This window comes from Tursiops truncatus, chromosome 20 (genome assembly GCF_011762595.2).
Source record: "Tursiops truncatus isolate mTurTru1 chromosome 20, mTurTru1.mat.Y, whole genome shotgun sequence".
NCBI classification, from domain to species: domain Eukaryota; kingdom Metazoa; phylum Chordata; class Mammalia; order Artiodactyla; family Delphinidae; genus Tursiops; species Tursiops truncatus.
In genome coordinates this window covers 11,144,918-11,167,064 of record NC_047053.1, presented here as the reverse complement: position 1 = coordinate 11,167,064, position 22,147 = coordinate 11,144,918, and the positions used below count along the sequence as shown (strand labels likewise).

The 22,147-nt window shown below is 37.9% G+C and overlaps 1 protein-coding gene across 4 annotated transcripts in view; it reads right to left on the bottom strand.

The window, feature by feature from the left end:
* UBE2G1 (ubiquitin conjugating enzyme E2 G1) overlaps nt 1-22,147 on the bottom strand; it is a 103,951-nt gene that overhangs the window by 80,596 nt on the left and 1,208 nt on the right. The gene's annotated exons all lie outside the window — the stretch shown is intronic.

Sequence of the window (22,147 nt, the reverse complement as noted above, 5' to 3'; positions counted from 1 at the left end):
AGGAGCCACCACAATGATAAGCCCGTGCACTGCAACAAAGAGTAGCCCTGCTCGCCACAACTAGAGAAAGCCCATGCACAGCAACAAAGACCCAACGCAGCCAAAAATTAAAAAAATAAAAAATGTACTTCCTTTCAGAAGCAATTTCTCCAGTGTCTCCAAACCCAGTAATATTTAAAGTCAGTATTTAAATGTTTACCTGAAGGACAAGACTACCTCTGATGAAAAGCAAATTAGCCTTAGAAGTTTTTCGATCTCCTTTCTTATACACAAATGAGCAAATTTCTATCCCATATAGTATGGCTCAGCTAATTAGCTAAGAACACTGTCAAGGCACCACCTTGAACACTTCAAAATGAATAACAAAGCATTTACAGAATGTCTGGTTTTGAGCAGTACTTCTGGCTGTACTCCCCAAATTAAACTATTTGTAAAAATGTGCACCCAGGGACTGAAAGAATCAACTTATATAATTAAATGGTAGGGCCACTGTTATTTATTTAAACCACTCTTAGATAATATAACCATATCATCTTCAAGATAATACTGCCTTACCAATCTCTATAAAGAAAAGGTTTCTATGTAGCTCATTGAGAAGTGGAATCAGATCATGAAGGAACCATTAAAAAGGAGACTGGCCAGACATTAATTTTTTTACTCCAATGTTAATTATTACCTGACCCATAAAGAAACAGTCTCCAAGGACCCTAAGAACGAGCCATATGGTAAATGGAAGTGTTATCAGTCAAGGTTCAGGGTGCAGAAAACAGAAAATACATTCAGTATTTTAATGAGAAGGAATTTAATGAGAAATTAGGTGCTTACAAAGTTATTCAACTGGCTAAAAGAATGAGTTAGGGAAAGAACTTCCAGTATGACAACCAGAGAGATACAGAACTGATCTACCAGCAACCCTGGAGCCAAAAGTTCAAGAAGAGTACGGCAACAGTGATCCAGATTCAGAACATGAAATCAAGGAGAAATCACTACATCACTTCTATGCAACACTGTATGGCAAATCATGGCAAGTGTAGTAAGAAAATTAATTTAAAAGCATATAGATTAAAGAAATAAAACTGTGTTTATTTGCAGACTATAGCTGTGTATGTAAAAGATACTAAGGAAAATATTAAAAGGCTACTAGATCTAGTAATTCAGCAAGGCTGCACAGTACAAGGTCAAAATACCAAAAACATCAATTGTTAAATGTCCATCAACAGAGGAATGGATAAAGATGTGGTACATATATACAGTGAAATATTACTCAGCCATAAAAAAGAACAAAAAAATGCCATTTGCAGCAACATGGATGGACCTAGAGATTGTCATACTAAGTGAAGTAAGTCAGACAAAGACAAATATATGATATCGCTTATATGTGGAATCTAAAAAGAAAAAATGGTACAAATGAACTTACTTACAAACGAGAAATAGAGTCACACATGTAGAAAACAAACTTTTGGTTGCCAGGGGAAGGGGGTGGGTGGGAATTGGGAGACTGGGATTGACTATATATATATACACACTACTATATATAAAATAGATAACTAATAATGACCTACTGTATAGCACAGGCTACTCTACTCACTACTCTGTAATGACCTATATGGGAAAAGAATCTAAAAGAGTGGATATATGTATATGTATAACTGATTCACTTTGCTGTACACCTGAAACACAACATTGTAAATCAACTACATTCCAATAAAAATTTAAAAGAAAGGAAAGAAAAAAAAATCAATTGTATTTCTGCATGAAATACTTCGGGATACACTTAAAAAAGCAGATACAAAATCTATACAGCAAAAACTACAAACTTGCTAAAATTTTAGAAGACCTAAATAGGGACTTCCCTGGTGGTCCAGTGGCTAAGACTCCATGCTCCCAATGCAGGGGGCCATGTTCGATCCCCGGTCAGGGAACTAGATCCCACATGTCACAACTAAGAGTTCATATGCCACAACTAAAAGATCCCGCATGTCACAAGTAAAGATCCCACATTCTGCAACTAAGACCCAGCGCAGCCAAATAAATAAATATGTAAATATTTTTTTAATAAATAAATAAAATTAAAAGACTAAATAAATTGAGAAATATACCATATTAATGGAAGACTCAGTATTGTTAAGATGTCATTTCTCCTCAAATTAATCTATATATTCACTGTAATTCCACTCAAAATCACAGTAGGCTTTTTTGTAGAAACTGTGTCAAAATGACTTGAAAAGGGCTTCCCTGGTGGCGCAGTGGTTGAGAGTCCGCCTGCCGATGCAGGGAACACAGGTTTGTGCCCCGGTCGGGGAAGATCCCACATGCCGTGGAGCAGCTGGGCCCGTGAGCCATAGCCGCTGAGCCTGCGCGTCTGGAGCCTGTGCTCCGCAACGGGAGAGGCCACAACAGCGAGAGGCCCGCGTACTGCAAAAAAAAAAAAAGACTTGAAAAGACCTCAAAAAGCCCACACAATTTTTAAAAGAAAAACAAAGTTAGAAGACTTACACTGCATGATTTTAGGACTTACTATACAGCAATAATCAAACTGTGATATCAGCATAAGGTAGACATATAGATCAATGTAACAATACAGAGTCCTCAAAGACACCTACAATAGGTTGGTCAACAGAAGTTCCAAGGTAATTCAGTAGAAAAAGTTTAGTGCCTTCAACAAATGATGCTGGAACAATATGCTACAACCCAGATCAACCTTTTTTTAAATTTATTTTTGGCTGTGTTGGGTCTTCATTGCTGCACGCAGGCTTTCTCTAGTTGCGGCGAGTGGGGGCTACTCTTTGTTGCGGTGTGAGGGCTTCTCATTGCGGTGGCTTCTCTTGTCGTGGAGCATGGGCTCTAGGCACTCAGGCTTCAGTAGCTGTGGCTCATGGGTTTACTTGCTCCACAGCATATGGGATCTTCCCGGACCAGAGCTCGAATCCATGTCCCCTGCGTTGGCAGGCGGATTCTTAACCACTGCACCACCAAGGAAGCCCAACCCAGATCACTCTTAAAAACATTATGTCAAGTGAAAAAAGCCATAACAAAAGAACACATATTGTATTATCTCATTTTCATGAAATGTCCAGAAAAGGCAAGTTCATAGGGACAGAAAGTAGATTAGTAGTTGCCTGGGTGTGGGGCTGGGAAAGGGGAGTGTCTCCTAATGCGCCCAAGATTTCTTGCTGAGGTGATGGAAATGTTCTAAAATTACACTATGGGGGACTTCCCTGGTGGCACAGTGGATAAGACTCCGCACTCCCAATGCAGGGGTACGGGATTTGATCCCTGGTCAGGGATCTAGATCTCACATGCATGCGCAATTAAGAGTTCACACGCCGGGCTTCCCTGGTGGCTCAGTGGTTGAGAGTCCGCCTGCCGCTGCAGGGGACACGGGTTCGTGCCTCAGTCTGGGAGGATCCCACGTGCTGCGGAGTGGCTGGCCCATGAACCATGGCCGCTGAGCCTGCGCGTCTGGAGCCTGTGCTCCGCAGCGGGAGAGGCCACATTAGTGAGAGGCCCGCATACCGCAAAAAAAAAAAAAAAAAAAAGAGTTCACATGCCACAACTAAGGAGCCGGCAAGCTGCAACTAAAAAGCCCATCTGCTGCCACTAAGACCCAGCACAACCAAACAAACAAATTTTTTTAATTATTAAAAGAAGAAAATTACACTATGATGATGGCTGCACAACTCTAAACATACTGACTGTACACCTAAAATGAGTAGGTTTTATGATATACAAATTAAGCCTCAATAAATCTGCCATAAAAAATATACTTTCATATGTGGGGGGGAGGAAAAGCAGAGACTAAGTCCTTGGAAATTAGAAATAAAATTGCTGGGACTTCCCTGGTGGCGCAGTGGTTAAGAATTCCCCCTGCCAATGCAGGGGACATGGGTTCGAGCCCTGGTCTGGGAAGATCCCACATGCCACGAAGCAACTAAGCCCGTGAGCCACAACTACTGAGCCCGCGTGCCACAACTACTGAAGCCCGAATGCCTAAGGCCTGTGCTCCACAACAAGAGAAGCCACCGCAATGAGAAGCCCGTGCACCACACCAAAGAGTAGCCCCCACTCGCCACAACTAGAGAAAGCCTGTGCACAGCAACGAATACCCAACACGGCCAAAAATAATTAATTAATTTTAAAAATCATCATAGCGTTTCTTTAAAAAAAAAAATAAAGAAAATTGCCAAAATGAAAACTAAAATGGCCAGTCTAAACAAACAAACAAAAAAAAACAGGCATGGCCGAAGACCAAGTCACTAATATGGAAAAAAAAGTGTAGGGAATCTCCACAATATAGTAACAAAAGACAGAAAATGGACAACGGAAATAAGGAGAAAGAAAAGTGATCAAATACATGACTAGTAGAAGTTCCAAACACAATGTAGGGGAATGAAGATAACGACAAAATAATAAAAGAAGGAAATTTCTGAGCTAAAGACAGACCTAAGCCTTCAGCCTAAAAGAGCCCATTGAGAGTCTAAAACAGCGAATAAAAGTTTACACTTAAGAGACACATATGGGTAAAATTTTATAACTCTGAGTATGAAGAATATCCTTTAGAACTTCAAAAATGTATCTACACAGGAAGTAAAATTAGACTGACATGAGTAATTCTCCTTCACTGTCTTCTCATAAGGAATTCTGGACACTATAGACAATGAAACAATGACATCAAAGTTTCATGCGGAAAAGATTTTCAACCCAGAATTCAATTCTCAGAAAAGCTAACAATCAAATGTGAGGACAAAATAAAGGCATTTTTCAATATGCAAGGACTCAAAATTTACCACCCACACACTCTTTATAAAATTTAAGAAATACTAGAAATAGGACAATATGGGTTATGAGAAAATAGTTGCATATGAGCCAGAATAACTAAGTGAAGGTGAAGGAAGTAAGACTTTGTTTGATACTTAAAGATTCTCCTTCAATAGACACAGTTTCAGTGATGAGAAGTACAGGGCCTATTTAGGTACAAAATTGTTATTTGGTATTACAATGAATACATTAACATAATTATATAAATGCTGTTTTCTGGCTCTTTTTTGAGACAAGACAAAACATTATTTCAGTTATAAAAAAGAATATAAATGTTATAAACCCTGATAATATAAAAACAATTAACAAAAGCTGCATGGGGGGGGAAATCACTGAACAGTAAGTGATCTAATTTTTTTACCTTTCATGGCAAAAACTCCTATGTAAGGTTGATAAATCATTTTAATAATTAAGCCAACCATCAGAAGAGCTACAAATATATAACAAAAATCAGGAAAGGGAATTAGTGTTATAAAAGTCTTCATCTTTCACAGTGAGAAGTTAAAGTCATGAATTAAGAACTATCATATAAACTATAGTGGTAACCATAAGCATGAACTATAAATTCCCTCTGGAGATGGAAAAGGAAGGGGGGTGAGTGGATGGGAGACTTACTTTTCATTTTATTCTCTTTGGTAGAATTTATATATTTGCCATGAATATGCAATATTTTTATAATTTAAAGAAGTGTTTTATAATAAAAATTGAATTTTGTTTTAGCCATACAATGGAATACTGTGTTTGAAAAGAACAAAATAAGTTTCTACATACCAATACATAAAGATGTCTACACTATATTAAGTGAAGAATCGAGATGCAGAACAATGCATTAGGATGGTACTATGTTTACAATAAAATGTGTGGTACAGCCACCGTGGAAGACAATTTGGCAGTTTCTTATCAAGTTAAACACAGTCTTACCATACAATCGGCAATCATACTCCTAGGTATTTATTCAAGGTACCTGAAAACTTTACTTTCACACAAAAACCTGTATACAAATGTTTACAGCAGCTTTACTCATAATCACTAAAAATAGGAAACAACCAAGATATCCTTTAACATAGGAACAGATAAGTAAACCGTGGTACAATGGAATGTATACACTGGAAAGTATACAGTGGAATACTGTTCAGTGATAAAAAGGAACAGGTTATACTGATTCATGTAACAAATGTAGATAAAAAAAAAAGAAAAAAAAATGTAGATGAATTTTAAATGCATATTTCTAAGTGAAAGAAGCCAGACCCTAAAAGCTACATATGACAAATTTAGGGAGAAGGCAAAACTGCAGAGACAGAAAATAGATCAGTGGTTGCAGGGACTGGTGGAGAAGGGAGTGGTCAACTGCAAGGGGGACACACGGGGGAATTAAAAATCGACAAGGATGGAATGAAGACTATGACAAATGAATCTAACTGTATTACAAATGTATGACATAACTTCACTGAAGGGGTTGGGGGGGGTGGGAGGCTGACTTAAGTAAGGTTGGAAATCAATATTTGTAAACTGAAAAGGACAAAGAACTGTATATAAACACTGTATTCTAGTTGTAAACTTGTTTCCCACAAGGGTATGAGTTAAAAATTCTAAAACTGCTTTTAAACAACTGGTAGGGGTCAGGTTTCTCACTGTCAGAGAGGGAAGTTACAAGAAAACAAGAAGGGAAGACTAGAATGAACATTCTGCTACTTGATTAGAGTCAGAAACATCAGTATGAACCTAGGAGTAGCTTAATACATATACAGATGGATATACAGAAACATTATAGATATGTATATACCTAAGTTAAAATACACATATTGCCTACTGCTGTCCTATAAGGTAATGACACTCCAGTAGCAATGAGCACTTTCAATGCTCAGATCTTGGTTTCTAGATACTATTCTTGGAGAAACAGCTGACTGCAGGGCTGAGACAGAGAAAATACAAGATAGGTCTGACACATCCTGTAGTCATCAGAAAATAAGGAAGTGCTTAAAAACTAAAAGGTTGACTGCATGTCAAAGCAACATCAGAGCCAAGTTGAAAGAACTCTCAATGACCAAAGCTGGAACAATTCAGGGACAAAATGAATGACATAAGGAACAAAATAAATATATGATGATTAATTTATGTCTACTTTGCTGGGCCACAGTACCCAGATATGTCGTCAAACATTACTCCAGATGTTTCTGTGAAGGGATTTTTTTTAAATGAGATTACAATTTAAATCAGCAGACTTTCAGTAAAGCAGATCACCCTCCATAATGTGAGTGGGCCTCATTCAATCAGTTGAAGGCCTTAATTTTTAAAAAGACTGACCTCCCCCAAGAGGAAATTCTGGCAGTACACTGCCTTAGGAATTGTACTACAACACTGACTCGTCTCTAGGGTGCCAGGCTACCCTGCAGAACTTGGACTAGCCAGCCCCCACAATCACATAACATATAGATATACCTGTATATCCATCCTATTGGTTCTGTTTCTCTGCAGAACCCTGCCCAATACAGATTTTAACCCCCAAAATATAAGCCCATACTGAGTAAATTATTGAATTAACAAATAAATGGGAGAAGTGACAAGTCTTCCTTACAGATGAATTCCAAATGATGTAGGTAGTGTCCCCTTCAGTAGGTGGGGCCTAGTCCCTCCTTCCCACATGAGTATGGGCTGGACTTCGTTAAGTGAGTAGCTTACAAAGATAAGGGTAGGAGAAGAGAAAAACAGTAACTTTACAGTGGAGAAACCTGATCACCACTGCCTTAACCAAGGGATCATGGTTCACATCACCAGTGTTGTTGTGTGGTTATCGACTGGCATGTGATAAGAAGGGCACTTCACCTCTGTGGTATTCTTTCTGAAAACCCCAGTCTAATCAAGAGAAAAACATTAGACAACCCCAATTTGAGAGACATCCTACAAAATACCTGAGAGGTATTCCCCAAAATTGTAAGACACAAAAAACAAGGAAACTCTTGAGAAATTCTCCAAGAACAGACAAGACTTAGGACAACTAAATGCAATGTGATATCTCAGATGGGCACCTGGAACAGAAAAATGGACATTAGGTAAAAACTATGGAAATCTGGGACTTCCTTGGCAGTCCAGTGGTTAAGAGTCCGAGCTTCCACTGCAAGGGGTGTGGGTTCGATCCCTGGTCGGGGAACTAAGATTCCACGTGCCATGCGGCACAGCCAATAAATAAATAAATAAATATGGAAATCTGAATAAAGTATGGACTTTAGTTAATAATAATCTATCGGGACTTCCCTGGTGGCACAGTGGTTAAGAATCCACCTACCAATGCAGGGGACATGGGTTCGAGCACTGGTCCAGGAAGATCCCATATGCCGCGAAGCAACTAAGCCTGTGTGCCACAACTACTGAGCCCGCGTGCTGCAACTACTGAAGCCTGTGTGCTACAGCCTGTGCTCCGCAACAAGAGAAGCCACCGCAATGAGAAGCCCACGCACTGCAACGAAGAGTAGCTCCCACTCGCCGCAACTAGAGAAAGCCCACACACAACAACAAAGAAGGTCCAATGCAGCCAAAAATAATAAGTTAAAAATATATATAGGGGGCTTCCCTGGTGGCGCAGTGGTTGAGAGTCCGCCTGCCGATGCAGGGGACACGGGTTCGTGCCCCGGTCCGGGAGGATCCCACATGCCGCGGAGCGGCTGGGCCCGTGAGCCATGGCCGCTGAGCCTGCGCGTCCGAAGCCTGTGCTCTGCAACGGGAGAGGCCACGACAGTGAGAGGCCCGCATACCACCAAAAAAAAAAAATATATATATATATAGGGCTTCCCTGGTGGCGCAGTGGTTGAGAGTCCACCTGCCGATGCAGGGGACACGGGTTCGTGCCCTGGTCCAGGAAGATCCCACATGCCGCAGAGCGGCTAGGCCCATAAGCCATGGCCGCTGAGCCAGCATGTCCGGAGCCTGTGCTCCGCAACGAGAAAGGCCATGACAGTGAGAGGCCCACATAACGCAAAAAAAAAAAAAAAAAATATATATATATATATATATATATATACACTGATTCATTAATTGTGACAAATGAACCATACTAATGTAACATGTTAGTACAATACTGGGGAAACTGGGTGCGGGGAATATAGATAGAATTCTACTATCTTCAGAATTTTTCTGTAAATCTAAAACTTTTCTAAAATTCAAAGTTTATTTAAAGAAAAAAAGGCCTATCACAGTGGCACTGCTTCCCCCAACAGCCATACCATATGCCTTAGACCCTGAAGAGGGCAGCAGGAAGCACAGCACTCTCACTATGCCACTGATGAACCTGCAAGAGTTAAATATAAACCAAACTGGTTAATGACAGTTTTGTTCTTTTCCCACCAGGCAAATGCTAAGGGCAGAAGTTGCAGCAAAGGTATAATCCTAAGGGAGAGATGTAAAAACAACCAGAAGAGACTTTGAAGATACAGTATTTCCCTGGGGAATTACCACACCACAGAGGTCCACAACAGTTTGAATAAAGCACAGTCCAAACTCCTAGACTGCTAATGATGACAACATAAACCACCCTATGCACTACCAAATACAAAAAATATTATCCTACGAGGTAAAAAAGTATTAAAGGGAAGACTCAGAGTAACACCCTTCTCTACATAAGCCTTGAAATAGACAGATATTTTAGTTTTAGAATCCTACAGCGTAGAAGATGAGAAATAGACAAACTCAAAATATCAGATGAGGCCACAAGCAATAGTAGTTACCCTTCCAAAAGTCACAAAGTTTTCAGAATTTAACAGTGTACTATTGTATAAAAAGCAGTAGTTTTGGTAATAAGATGACCTGAGTTTAAAATCAAGTTTAAGGGCTTCCCTGGTGGCACAGTGGTTAAGAATCCACCTGCCAACGCAAGGGATACGGGTTCGAGCCTTGGTCCGGGAAGATCCCACATGCCGCGGAGCAACTAAGCCTGTGCGTCACAACTATTGAGCCTGTGCTCTAGAGCTCGCGAGCGACAACTACTGAGCCCACACGCCTACAGTCTGTGCTCTGCAACAAGAAGCCACCGCAGTGAGAAGCCTGCACACCACAACAAAGCATAGCCCCAGCTCGCCACAACTAGAGAAAGCCTGCGCACAGCAACGAAGACCCAACGCAGCCAAAAAAATAATTTTTAAAAGCTTTAAAAAATATATTGTAATAAATTCAATAAAGACTTTAAAAGTGGTCCACATCAGGAAAAAAAGGCTTCTTCCTTTCAGAATTTCAATTTACAAAAAATGCAGTGAAAAAATAATCAAATGTTAAGAAGCTACAAAGGGATGGCTGATGTTTGTATCATGTTTTATCTTTTCCAAATCTACAATAAACATGTTCATTTGTAATTAGGAAAGTTGTATTTTAAAACATACACATTCCATTTTCCTTTAGAATACCTTGATTTAGGGTTACCTGACATCTGTTTTAAGAACATTTAACTCACCCGCAAAAAACATAAGAAAATCAAAAAAAAACCAACAAACCTAAGAAAATCAAAGAATATATGACCCCACAGACACCCCAGGACCCAAGTAGGAAAGGAATAATTGGACTAACACATTTTTACAGTCTCAATATAGACCTAATTTAAATACTGTTAAAGAACAGGCTCAGAGAGTAATGAAATCTAGCTGTCTTGGTTCTGCTATTGTGAATAAGCCAAACCGAGTTTCCTCCTCTGAAAAATGTGGTTAACCACCTTGGTAGGAAACCTAAGATAGCTAAGATTGAGGACCAGACAGAAACTTTGAAGACATTAAAAAAAAAAGAAAGAAAGAAAAAAAAGTAGAAAAAGGGACTTCCCTGGTGGCACAGTGGTTAAGAATCTGCCTGCCAATGCAGGGGACACGGATTCGAGCCCTGGTCCGGAAAGATCCCACATGCCGTGGAGCAACTAAGCCCGTGCGCCACAACTACTGAGCCTGCGCTCTAGAGCCCGTGAGCCACAACTACTGAGCCCATGTGCCACAACTACTGAAGCCCACGCGCCTAGAGCCCATGCTCCACAACAAGAGAAGCCGCCGCAATGAGAAGCCCGCGTACCACAACAAAGAGTAGGCCCCGCTCACTACAACTAGAAAAAAGCCCACGCGCAGCAATGAAGACCCGATGCAGCCAAAAATAAATAATTTTTTTTAAAAAAGTAAAAAAAGCTTTAAAAGGTGGGGGGAGAAAACCTTTACTTTTTGAGGTAATTTATAAAGAGTTAGAAAAACCAGTCATAGTAAAGTAGTCCATTAGAGAAACTGCTTTGAGAGAAAAGTAAGGACCTTGCTGAGACACTGAGGGTGCCCAACAAGTATCATTTGGTCAGCTATACTGTAAATAAGTGAAGGGGGGTGGGGGGTGTGGTATAAGGGCAAGAATGTCTACACTACTGTGGTGAAGTATATATATTCTAATTATCAACCAATATTTATTTATAAAAGTCTACGCTCCCCACTAGAAGGGGAAGCCAGGAATTGTATCATGAATCTTTGTATCCCCGGGGCCTGGCATATAGAAGGAATTAAATGTTTACTGAATGGAAGTATTCTAATTGTTTCACTTTCTACCTTAAAAGGTTCAGTTCACATGTGCTTAAATCCTGTGTGTGGTGGGGGGGAGATCCAGAATGGTAATTTTAATCCATTCAATAAGTACTTACTGGTTGCTTGCTGTTTCTGTCACCCTTCTAGGCATCTGTGATATGTCAGTTAATAAACAAAACCAAAAATCTCTGTCCTTATGGAGAGACCGTAGTCTAATATCATTCTCCACTCTGCCCAAAGTAATGCTGAAGTGTGGTCCCTTAACTGGTGCCAATCCACCAAACTGTTAATGGTCCCTGACCACCAGCCAGAGGAAGCATTTTGAAACTCAGATAGCAATTTGATAGTCATTTTATATGATGAACCTAATATTATAAATATGGGCTCAAATCTGTCTTTATTTCATTTTTCTAATAATTCATTTTTTATTGCTTTTTAAAATATTATATAATGAATTGAATTTTTTAAATATTTATTTATTTATTTGGCTGCGTCGGGTCTTCATTGCCGCACATGGGATCTTTTAGTTGCGGCATTCAAACTCTTAGTTATGGCATGTGGGATCCAGTTCCCTGACCAGGGAATCGAACCTGGGCCCCCTACATTGGGAGCATGGAGTCTTAGCCATTGGACCACCAGGGAAGTCCCTGGAAAATTTTTTTAAATTGGTCTTTCACCACAGATAATGAGAAGCACGGGTCCCACATACTTCGGATCACATCACTTCCCCCCTCCTCAGTGACTCTGTTCTTCAGTATCTTTATGGTATTCCACAAATAAAACCAACCTTTCCAAATATTATTTTCCCACTAGTTCAGTTTATCATATACTCCAACCACATTGAATTGTTTTCAGAACAAGCTTTCTGTCTTGCTTGTTCTTTTCCCTCAGCCTTAAATACTTTCCTATTTTATGTGATCAAATTTTACATATCCTTTAAAAGTCAAGCACAAATGCCACCAACTCCTCAAAAGCCCTCCAGGTAGAAGCAAGCTTTCCCTGACTTTCTCTGATACACTATTTTAAAGCAGCCCTCTGAGGATTTTCTACAGACTACGAGTTCCTAGAATACAAGAATAACTTATTCATCTGGCATCCCTATAGACTATACAAAACAGGCATCAAATTTGCTGAATGATGTAAGAGACAGTATTATATGTGCATAAATGAGCTTCACTCAAGAGATCAGAAAAACCTCCAAAATTATACCCAAAATTGTATGCATTTTTCTCAGGAGAAGGTCTTAAATGCTTACTAAATTCTCAAAGGAGTCTAAGAAGCCCCCAAATGTTAAAGAAACTACTGATATGGAAAGGGCTTGGGTTTCATTGGCAGACAGATATATTTCTGCCAGCCAGCTCCATCAGGGTTAGCTTGGCGAAATACCAGATATAATATAAACCTTAATTTCCTTATCTCAAAAAGGTGATATTTACTCCAAACATTTGCTGTAAGAACTGAATGTGACCACATATAGAAAGTCTAGGATCATGAAGAGTAACCTGTTTCCTTCCTGCCCTCTTCCCTCTTTTATATGTTAGTGAAGTAAGCAGACTTAAGTTCTTTACAAAATTTTTTTAATTACAAATTACTGCCATCCCTTGAAAGTTGTGCCCAGACCACTTTCTTGGAAATCTTCAACAGGGTTATTTGTCTTTCATAAATATCTATTTGTTTTAAATCTGTCAACTTTAGACTTCTGTAATGTTAAGTAATTCTAATTACTGTTTTTTCTACATTGCTAAATGCAAAGGTTTTTTTTTTAATATATAACTTAATGCTCTTAAAAGAACTGACATCTTGATTCTGCTGTATCTAAAATATGGTCCTATTCCTATAAAGCCTTCCCTGACTTCACTGTACTCTCCCATAATTAATCACTCCTTCCTCAGTGCTACCTTCTGCTCCTTCCACATGTATGTTTTATACTTATACTGCATTATACTTATACTGCAATATGTACTTATGTTGCATTATAACTTTGTTTACATGTCCATCAACGCCTACAAAATGTAGCACCTCAAGGCAGGAATACCATATCAATTATCTTTGCATTCCCCCAGCATTTCTCAATGCAACTGAAGAGCTCAATAAATGAGCTTTTTTTTTTTTGCGGTACGCGGGCCTCTCACTGTTGTGGCCTCTCCCGCTGGGGAGCACAGGCTCCGGACGCGCAGGCTCAGCGGCCGTGGCTCACGGGCCCAGCTGCTCCGCAGCATGTGGGATCTTCCCGGACTGGGGCACGAACCCGTGTCCCCTGCATTGGCAGGCGGACTCTCAACCACTGCGCCACCAGGGAAGCCCAATAAATGAGCTTTTATACTGATCCTCTCTTCCATTTTCCAAACGACAACACAAGAAGTTTAAAGGAGGATTATTTAAAATTAAGATGGAATTTCTACCTCAAACTACAGATTTCTCAATTCCAACTTCCTATTCCTTGAAAGTGTTGTTATGGCAATTATGTTGCTATGTTTGTAACTATGAATAGTAAGTTTAAAAAGGACTTCTCTACATGAAAAAAGACTGATAAAAATGCTCTGGTTACAAGTGACTTTTTAAAATTTTTTATTTTAATACACAGATTTATAGGGCAATGGAAAAAAACAGATCAGAAAGATCTCCTATACCCTTTACCCAGTTTCTCTCAATGCTAACATCCTGCATCACTATCGTATAATAGCGAACCCAAGAAATTGGCATTGGTACAATCCACACACTTTATTCCTATTGTATCACTCTTATTTGTGTGTGTGTATAGCTCTATGCAATTTTATCACATTTGCAGATTTATGTAACCACTATAAGACAGAAACAGTTCCATAACCACAAAGATCATTTATGCAGCCGCCTTATAGCAACACACTATTACCATCCTTAATCCCTAAAAACCACTAATCTATTCTCCATCTCTACAATTTTGTCATTTCAAGAATTTTATAAGGGTGTTAAGACCATTCAATGGGGAAAGGAAAGTCTCTTCAACAAATGGTGTTGGGAAAACTGGATATTCATACAGAAAAGAATGAAGTTGAACCCTTATCTTATATGACATACAAAAATTTACCCACAATGGATTAAAGACCTAACGTGAGACCTAAACTATAAAACTACTAGAGAAGGTTTGTGATATTGGACTTAGCACTGATTTCTTGGCTGTGACACCAAAAGCACAGACAACAAAAGCAAAAATAGACACCTGGAACTACATCAAACTTAAAAACTTTTATGCAAAGGACATAATCAGAGTTAAAAGGCAACCTATGGAAAGGGAGAAAATATTTGCAAATTATGTATCAGATAAAAGGTTAATATTCATAGTAATAAAGAATGTATACAACTTAACAACAAAAAATCAAATAACCTGATTTTAAAAACAGGTAAAGGACCTGAATCAACATTTTGCCAAAGGTGATCTACCAAGGCCAACGAAGATGGGAAAAGTTGCTTAATGTCAGTAATAATCAGAGAAATGCAAATCAAAACCATATCACCTCACATCAATCAGGATGGCTACAATTAAAAAAACAAGTGTTGGAGAACAAGTGGAGAAATTGGAGCCCTGTACACTGTTGGTGGGATTGTAAAATGGTGCTACTGCTATGGAAAACAGTATGGAGGTCGCTCAAAAGCATTAAAAATAAAACTTCTCAATACAGATGCACTACTCTGGTGGAGGATGTTGATATTGGGGGAAGCTAAGCTTGTGTGGGGGCAGGGGGTACTATGGGAAATCTCTGTATCTTTTACTCAATTTTGCTGTGAATTTAAAACTGTTGTAAAGGGAATTCCCAGGTGGTCCAATGGTTAGGACTTGGCGCTTTCACTACTGGGGCCCAGGTTCAATGCCTGGTCAGGGAACTAAGATCCCACAAGCCATGCCGCGTGGCCAAAAAATAAAATAAAATAAAATAAAAAATAAAACGGCTCTAAAAATAAGGTTTATTTTTAAAAAACAGAACTACCATATGACCCAGCAATCCCACTTCTGGGTATATTCAAAAGAATTGAAAGCAGGATTTTGAAGAGATATCTGCACATCCATGTTCATAGCAGCAATAATCACAATAGCTAACAGGTGAAAGCAACCCAAATGCATCTACAGATGAATGGATTAACAAAATGTGGTATATACAGACAATGGAGTATTATTCAGCCTTAAAAGGAAGGAAATCCTGTCATATGCTACAACATACATTACACTAATGAGCCAGTCACAAAAAGACAAAATACTGTATGAATTTACTTATATGAATCAAATGCAGAGAAACAGTAAAACAGTTGTTAGCAGCAGCTAGGTCAAGGGGGAGAGGGAGAGTTGTTTAATGGGTATAGAGTTTCAGTTTTTCAAGATGAAAGAGCTGGAGATTTGTTTCACAACAATGTGAATATACTTAACGCTACTGAACCATACACTTAAAAATGGTTAAGATGGTCAATTTTATGTTCTTTACCACACAGAAAAAAGAATTTTATATAAATGGAATCACAGAATATGCAACATTTTGAGATTAATTTTTCATTCAGCATAATTCCTTTGATATCATCTAAGTTGTTTTGTTTATCAATGGTATATTTCTTTTTACTGCTGAGTAGTATATTCCATGGTATGGATGTACCACGGTTTACTCATCCACTGAAGGACATCTGGGTTGTTTCCAGTTTGCAGTTATTACTAATAAAGCTACTATGAACATTTGCATGTAAGTTTTTATGAGGATATAAGTTTTCATTTCTCTAAAATAAATGCCCAAATGTGTACTTGATGGGTTGTATGGTGAGTGTATATTTAAACAAGAAACTGCAAACTGCTTCCACACTGACTGTACCATCTTACATTCCTACCAGCAATGTATGAGAGATGAAGTTTTTCTGCCTCCCCTGGCCAGCATCTGGTGTTAATTTCTTTTAATTTAACTATTCTATATAGGTATGTGGTGATATCTTACTGTGGTTTCAACTTTCATTTCCCTGGTGTTTAATGGTGTTGAACAACTTTTTATTTGCTTATTTGCCATCTGAAATGTGTTTTGCTCATTTTCTAAGCAGGCTGTTTTCTTTTACTGTTGAGTTTTGAAGAGTTCTTTGTATTTTTCTAGATCAGTCTTTTGTCAGGTTGTTTGCAATTTTGTTCTTCCAGTTTGCAGCTTGTCTTTTCATTTGCCTTTCACAAAAGTTTTTTTTATTTTGATGATGTCCAGTTTACCAATATTTCCTTTTATAGATCATTCTTTTGGCGCCATGTCTACTTTGCCTAGAATTACTCTTAAAATAGAAACTCTAATTAAAATACACCTTATATAAGAAATTGATAATATAATTAAAGTGTAAGTACATTCAAAAGCAAATCAAAAGTGTCTTCTAATATAAAGGGCATTTTTAGGTTTTGTTGTTTATACTTTTAACAGATCCCTAACCAATGGACAAGAAAGGCGAAGAAAAGCAGAGAAGGAAGAGTAGCAGTTTTTCTAAGTTATTAGACATTAATATAGAACATCAATAAAAGGTAAACATTTCCACTTACAAAAATTAACTTTTCAAAAATATTCTAGAACTTAACATCATAAAGGAAAGTACACATCTCTAGCAACTGCAATAAACTACAGAATTTTTTCCTAGCTGTTTCTTTGAGGGCCAGAATCTATCAATGGAGCAGCACTGATAAAAATTTCTGATTTAGGGAATTCCCTGGCTGTCCAGTGGTTAGCATCCACACTTTCACTGCGAGGGCGCAGGTTCAATCCCTGGTCAGGGAAGTAAGATCCCGCAAGCCATGTGGCACAGCCAAAAAAAAAATCCTGATTTACTTGAATTAGCCTAATACTATCTTGCACTAGGTAAAAAAAATTTAAATTCTCTATTTTAACATGTATATATCTTATTTCCTAAAGACGCATTTTATTCTTATTCCCTCATTTATCTGTTCATACCAATAATTCATGTTCATTACCAAAATTTGCAAAATATTTGCTTTTTTTATTTGTACTTTTCTGTGGCTGAAATGCCTTCAACCAAATATAACTATACTATGTTTACCTGGCCAGACTGGTTCCGTAAGCATATACTATGCTTTCCTCTCTGAAAAGTTATTTCCTATAAACCAGTCAAGGATGGCATTAAACAAGACTTTTGCAGGTCATCTAGTGTTTTAAATTCTAACAAAAATATTTCTCAATAATTTAGAAATGCAAAAATCCTTCATCCTGGGCTTCCCTGGTGGCGCAGTGGTTGAGAGTCCGCCTGCAGATGCAGGGGACACTGGTTCGTGCCCCGGTCCGGGAAGATCCCACATGCCGCGGAGCGGCTGAGCCCGTGAGCCATGGCCGCTGAGCCTGCGCGTGCTCCGCAAAGGGAGAGGCCACAACAGTGAGAGGCCCGCATACGGCAAAAAAAAAAAAAAAAATCCTTCATCCTAAATTGAAGTGAGTCCATTAAAATAAAAGAATGCTTAGCATTTTACTTGCTTGAAGCAAGAGCACATCCACACTACAATTTACAATAAATTAGCATGACCTCCTCAAAGAAACTTGCACTAAAGTAAACAAGATCAAATAACCCAAGGATTGAAAGTCTTCTTGATATATACAAACACTCTTCACCTGAAAAGTCAAAAAGCAACAATAATACAGGAGTAGTGAATGGATTTTCAGATTTTCCTCACTCGATATCACTCTATCAATAATGAAGGCATCTAACGTACATTTATATGCACACATATCACCAAATATAATGTGTATTAACTCAAACTATATAATAAAACCATATACTTTGGCACTACTTTATAGTAAGTACAGATTATACTAATATACTAATATGTACAAATTAGAGTTTACTTCAGTATTTTAATATATTAAGCAGTACTTGAGAAAGTGAGGTCTTCCATTACAAAAGACAAGTACGTTTCATTCCGACTTTATACAAAAGTAAACTACCATTACTTATAAAAAACTAAATTTCATTATATATCAAAAATATTCAGAGTAACACAAATTATAACTTAAAACATTTACTCCCTAATGTTAAGAAAATTCACTAAAAAAAAAAAAAAAGAAAATTCACTTACTAAAAAATTAGACTTTTTTCCCAGCTTTACTGAGATAAAATTGACATATAACACTGCGTGTGTTTAAGGTATACACGATTCAATATATGTACATATTTTGAAATAAGATTCTGAAACATAACATCAGATGCATAATTCCTTGATGCTCCCTCCACTACAGGGATTACAAATCATCCAACACCCCTCCCTCAACCACAATGTCTGTTTCATTTATACTTTTTTTCTGACAGCATATAGTAGCTGCATTATTTCTATAACAGTGTAATGATTTCTGGATATAAAAATTCCCAAACTCTATTAAACAATTAGTGGTTTGATGAAATATAAACTTACTTTTATAATTTTCTTCCATTTCTAAATATGTGGGTAAACAACTATTAGTATACAAGTATTAATATTCTGCTCATCACCTAGAATCTTCTACCACTAGGGTATCCCTGTCAATAATCAATTACTCTATTTCTGCTACTTTAAGATTATTAATGAAATTTTATGTCAGAATGCCAATACATTCTAGAAAGGCCAATGAGAAATATTAAAAATTGGGCTTTCTTTGGCCCCATCTGGACATGTAGACTAATACTCTGTGAAGGTGAGGCGAGGAATCTGTATTTTTAACATACTCCCAAATGATTTTATTGCACATAAATCTGAGAAACACACATAACTAACTCATCACAACCTACTTACATATGTAGACAAGGAGACAAAGATTTGGGAATGTTGCAGATTACTTTAAAATATGCAATCAAAATTTCTACAGTAAAAGGAGTTCAATTATTTTATTGTTACTGCTTAAGAGATTCTTCTTGCTAGTTCTGGGATGACAGGTACCTATGAGAAAGCAACTGTGTTGTCAATGTTAAAAAAAACTCAAGTGATCTTAAAAAAAAAATCCTCTTATTCTTTATAAATGTTTATCATAAAATAAAAGTTAGTATGGTTAGAGTAGGGAATAAGTCCAATTAGTCCAATTTATTTTCTCAGAGTTAACTGCTAACACAAAAAAGCTTAGCGCTACTTTCAATCTATGACATTCTACAGAATGTTGGTCGTAAAGTGACAATGGCTAAAACATCTTTTTATTATTACCTTAAGAATATCACTTAGATTTTAATGTGCATTATTTCGTACATAAAATTTTATTAAGATGAGAACATTTCCCCAATCATTTTGGTAGTTACTGGATAAATTAAGCTCAAATATTTAAATCTATAAAACCATATTTCACAATTGTGCTAAACTGCTGCTCCCTGGAAGACAATATAGCCAATTAAAAACAACGAAGTCTCTAATAAGAAGGTCCTGAATATGAATCTAGCAGCACCACTTACTACCTGTGTGACCTTGGGCAAGTTATTGATACTCTCTTAGCCTCAATTTCCTTATTAGGAGGATTAAATGAGATAATATATGTAAAGCTCTCAGCGAAATGCTTGGTAGATGCTATGCTAGTCCTCAGTAAACGTTAGCCCGTATAAACATATATATAAACATATATAGCTATATAAACATATACAGTATAAGAAGCCACACAAGAAATTATTGATGATGGCTGCTTCCAAGAAAAGCAGCCTGGGTTGGGATGGAAAGACTAAACCTTTTTTATACTCTTTATATTTTTAACCACTGCTTACAACACCTTTTCAAAAAAAAAAAATTAAATTATCTCTTGTGCTGTAGGATTTCTTAGTGTTTAGCATTATGCACTGCAAAAACTGAACTGTGACTGCTGAATTCGCAAAGAAGTAAGTCATAGTCTAATAATACCCACAAAGAAATATACAACCTATCTGATTTCATGAATCTGTTAGGTGTTCTTACTTGCTTCACAACGGCCATTATGGTCTTAATTAAAACACCTTAAACCAGAGTTTTCAACCTCAGATGACTATGTCCCTCAGGGGACATCTGGCAACAGAGACATTTTTGGTTGTCACAACTGAGGAGGTGTACTACTGGCATCTGGTGGGTAGGGGCCAAGAATGCTGCTAAACATTCTATTATGCATAGTATAGACCTTTACAACAATAATCAGCCCAAAACATCAGTGGTGCTGAGGCTGAGAAACTCTGCAACCCAAGGAACCATTCTGCTTCACTCAGAAAGTCACCAGGTTCTTCATTACAGTTACCAACAACACACAACACACACACAATAAATTCTCCCCTCAAATAATGAAGTAAAATCCTTCAGGACTGGCAGACTAGGGTCTCAATAAATGTAACTATTGTTAGCCACTGTTGTTGTTAAGTTTCTGAAATTCTAGCAGCTAGAATGGCTTAGGTTTGTGTGTCTACTCAGTTCAATACATTTCAAGATTCTCAAAGCATTTATTATTACGCCTTCCAAAAGTTCACTCTAAATTATTTCAAGAGACTACAGTTTACCATTCTTTCCTGTTTTCAAATGATATCTGAAAAACCAAAAAGCTCAAACAATGTACTACTAACGACTAAAATACAACAGGGCCTTTATTTCAGTATGTAGTTTTATCAAGTCTTCCCAATAAACTTGATATTTTCACATTTTCCTTAATACACTGGCCTTGGTCTGTTTTATACATTTTGAGCATGTTAATAACCTTCAAAAATTTAAGAAACTATTAACAACAGTCCATTGTGTCTGATCAAAAAGACAAGAAAATTAATCAGCAGCTAAGTAACTTTATAATGAGGCATGAAAAATTACAAACTAAATCATTCTGTTCTCCAAACTTAAAGCATATCTTGGTGTGCCTTATCAAATAGTCAACCATTAAGAAAGAGCTTTGGGAAATGTCTTATCAATATTTGGGATTAATCTTGTAAAAGAGTGCAAAACTGAACCAAGTGCCTATCAAAATTTACAGCCTGTTCACAAATAGGTTGGAAAGAATCTTGAAATACTGCTACTGATAACACTGTTATTAGTCATACTTTACTATCTTAGTAACTGCTTAACTTCTTTTACACCTTTAAAACATGTATCTTTCCCATTATGAAAGAGTTGAGTACTGTTTTAATACTGATTTAGTATTTTAATACTGTTTAACAGTCCACCACATAATTAAAACTTATTCTGATTTAAAGTATTCTTAGGGAGAAAAAAGAACATCTTAATTCCTTCCTCCAAAACAAAACAAACCAGAAAAATACACAGAGTAACGTTTGTTTGCAAATGTAAGATGCAATAAAGTTATTCTTTCACTGCTTGCCCAATACCTTTGCGATGGACACAGGTATCACTAGAAATTCTCCATTCACTCCGTCACTCTCCCTGAGCATTTAGAACTTTAGTACTTGTCCAAACCTGCTTGCTCATGCTCTAATAATAAACCTAATTATACAACCTGTAACAGCCCCTGACAACCTTTTCCTTAAGAAGCCATAAAGGTGATTTAACTAACACCTCAACCTAAGTCTTAGTAAACCTATTTCAAAAATAGATGTCTTCATTTCAGCCTCTGGGTTCTGCCGAGGGCTCAGGGCCGCTGGCTGTGGAGCGGGGAGGTGAAGATCCGTCAGAACTGTGAAGGACACAGGCTGGGCGTTGGGCAGCAGTGGTTAACTGCTGGTTCATTTCTCTTTAAATCTGGCAGCACGTGGGGCGGCATTGTGAAGCCACCGACCCGCCTCCCCCCTTCCACTCCGCACACGTACGTCCCCGTCCCCACTGCGCATGCTCCACTCACACAGTCCTAGCAGAGTCGGAGCCAACCCCCTAAAAAGTCAACCTGGAAGCCGCAAACGGCCGGAGGCCG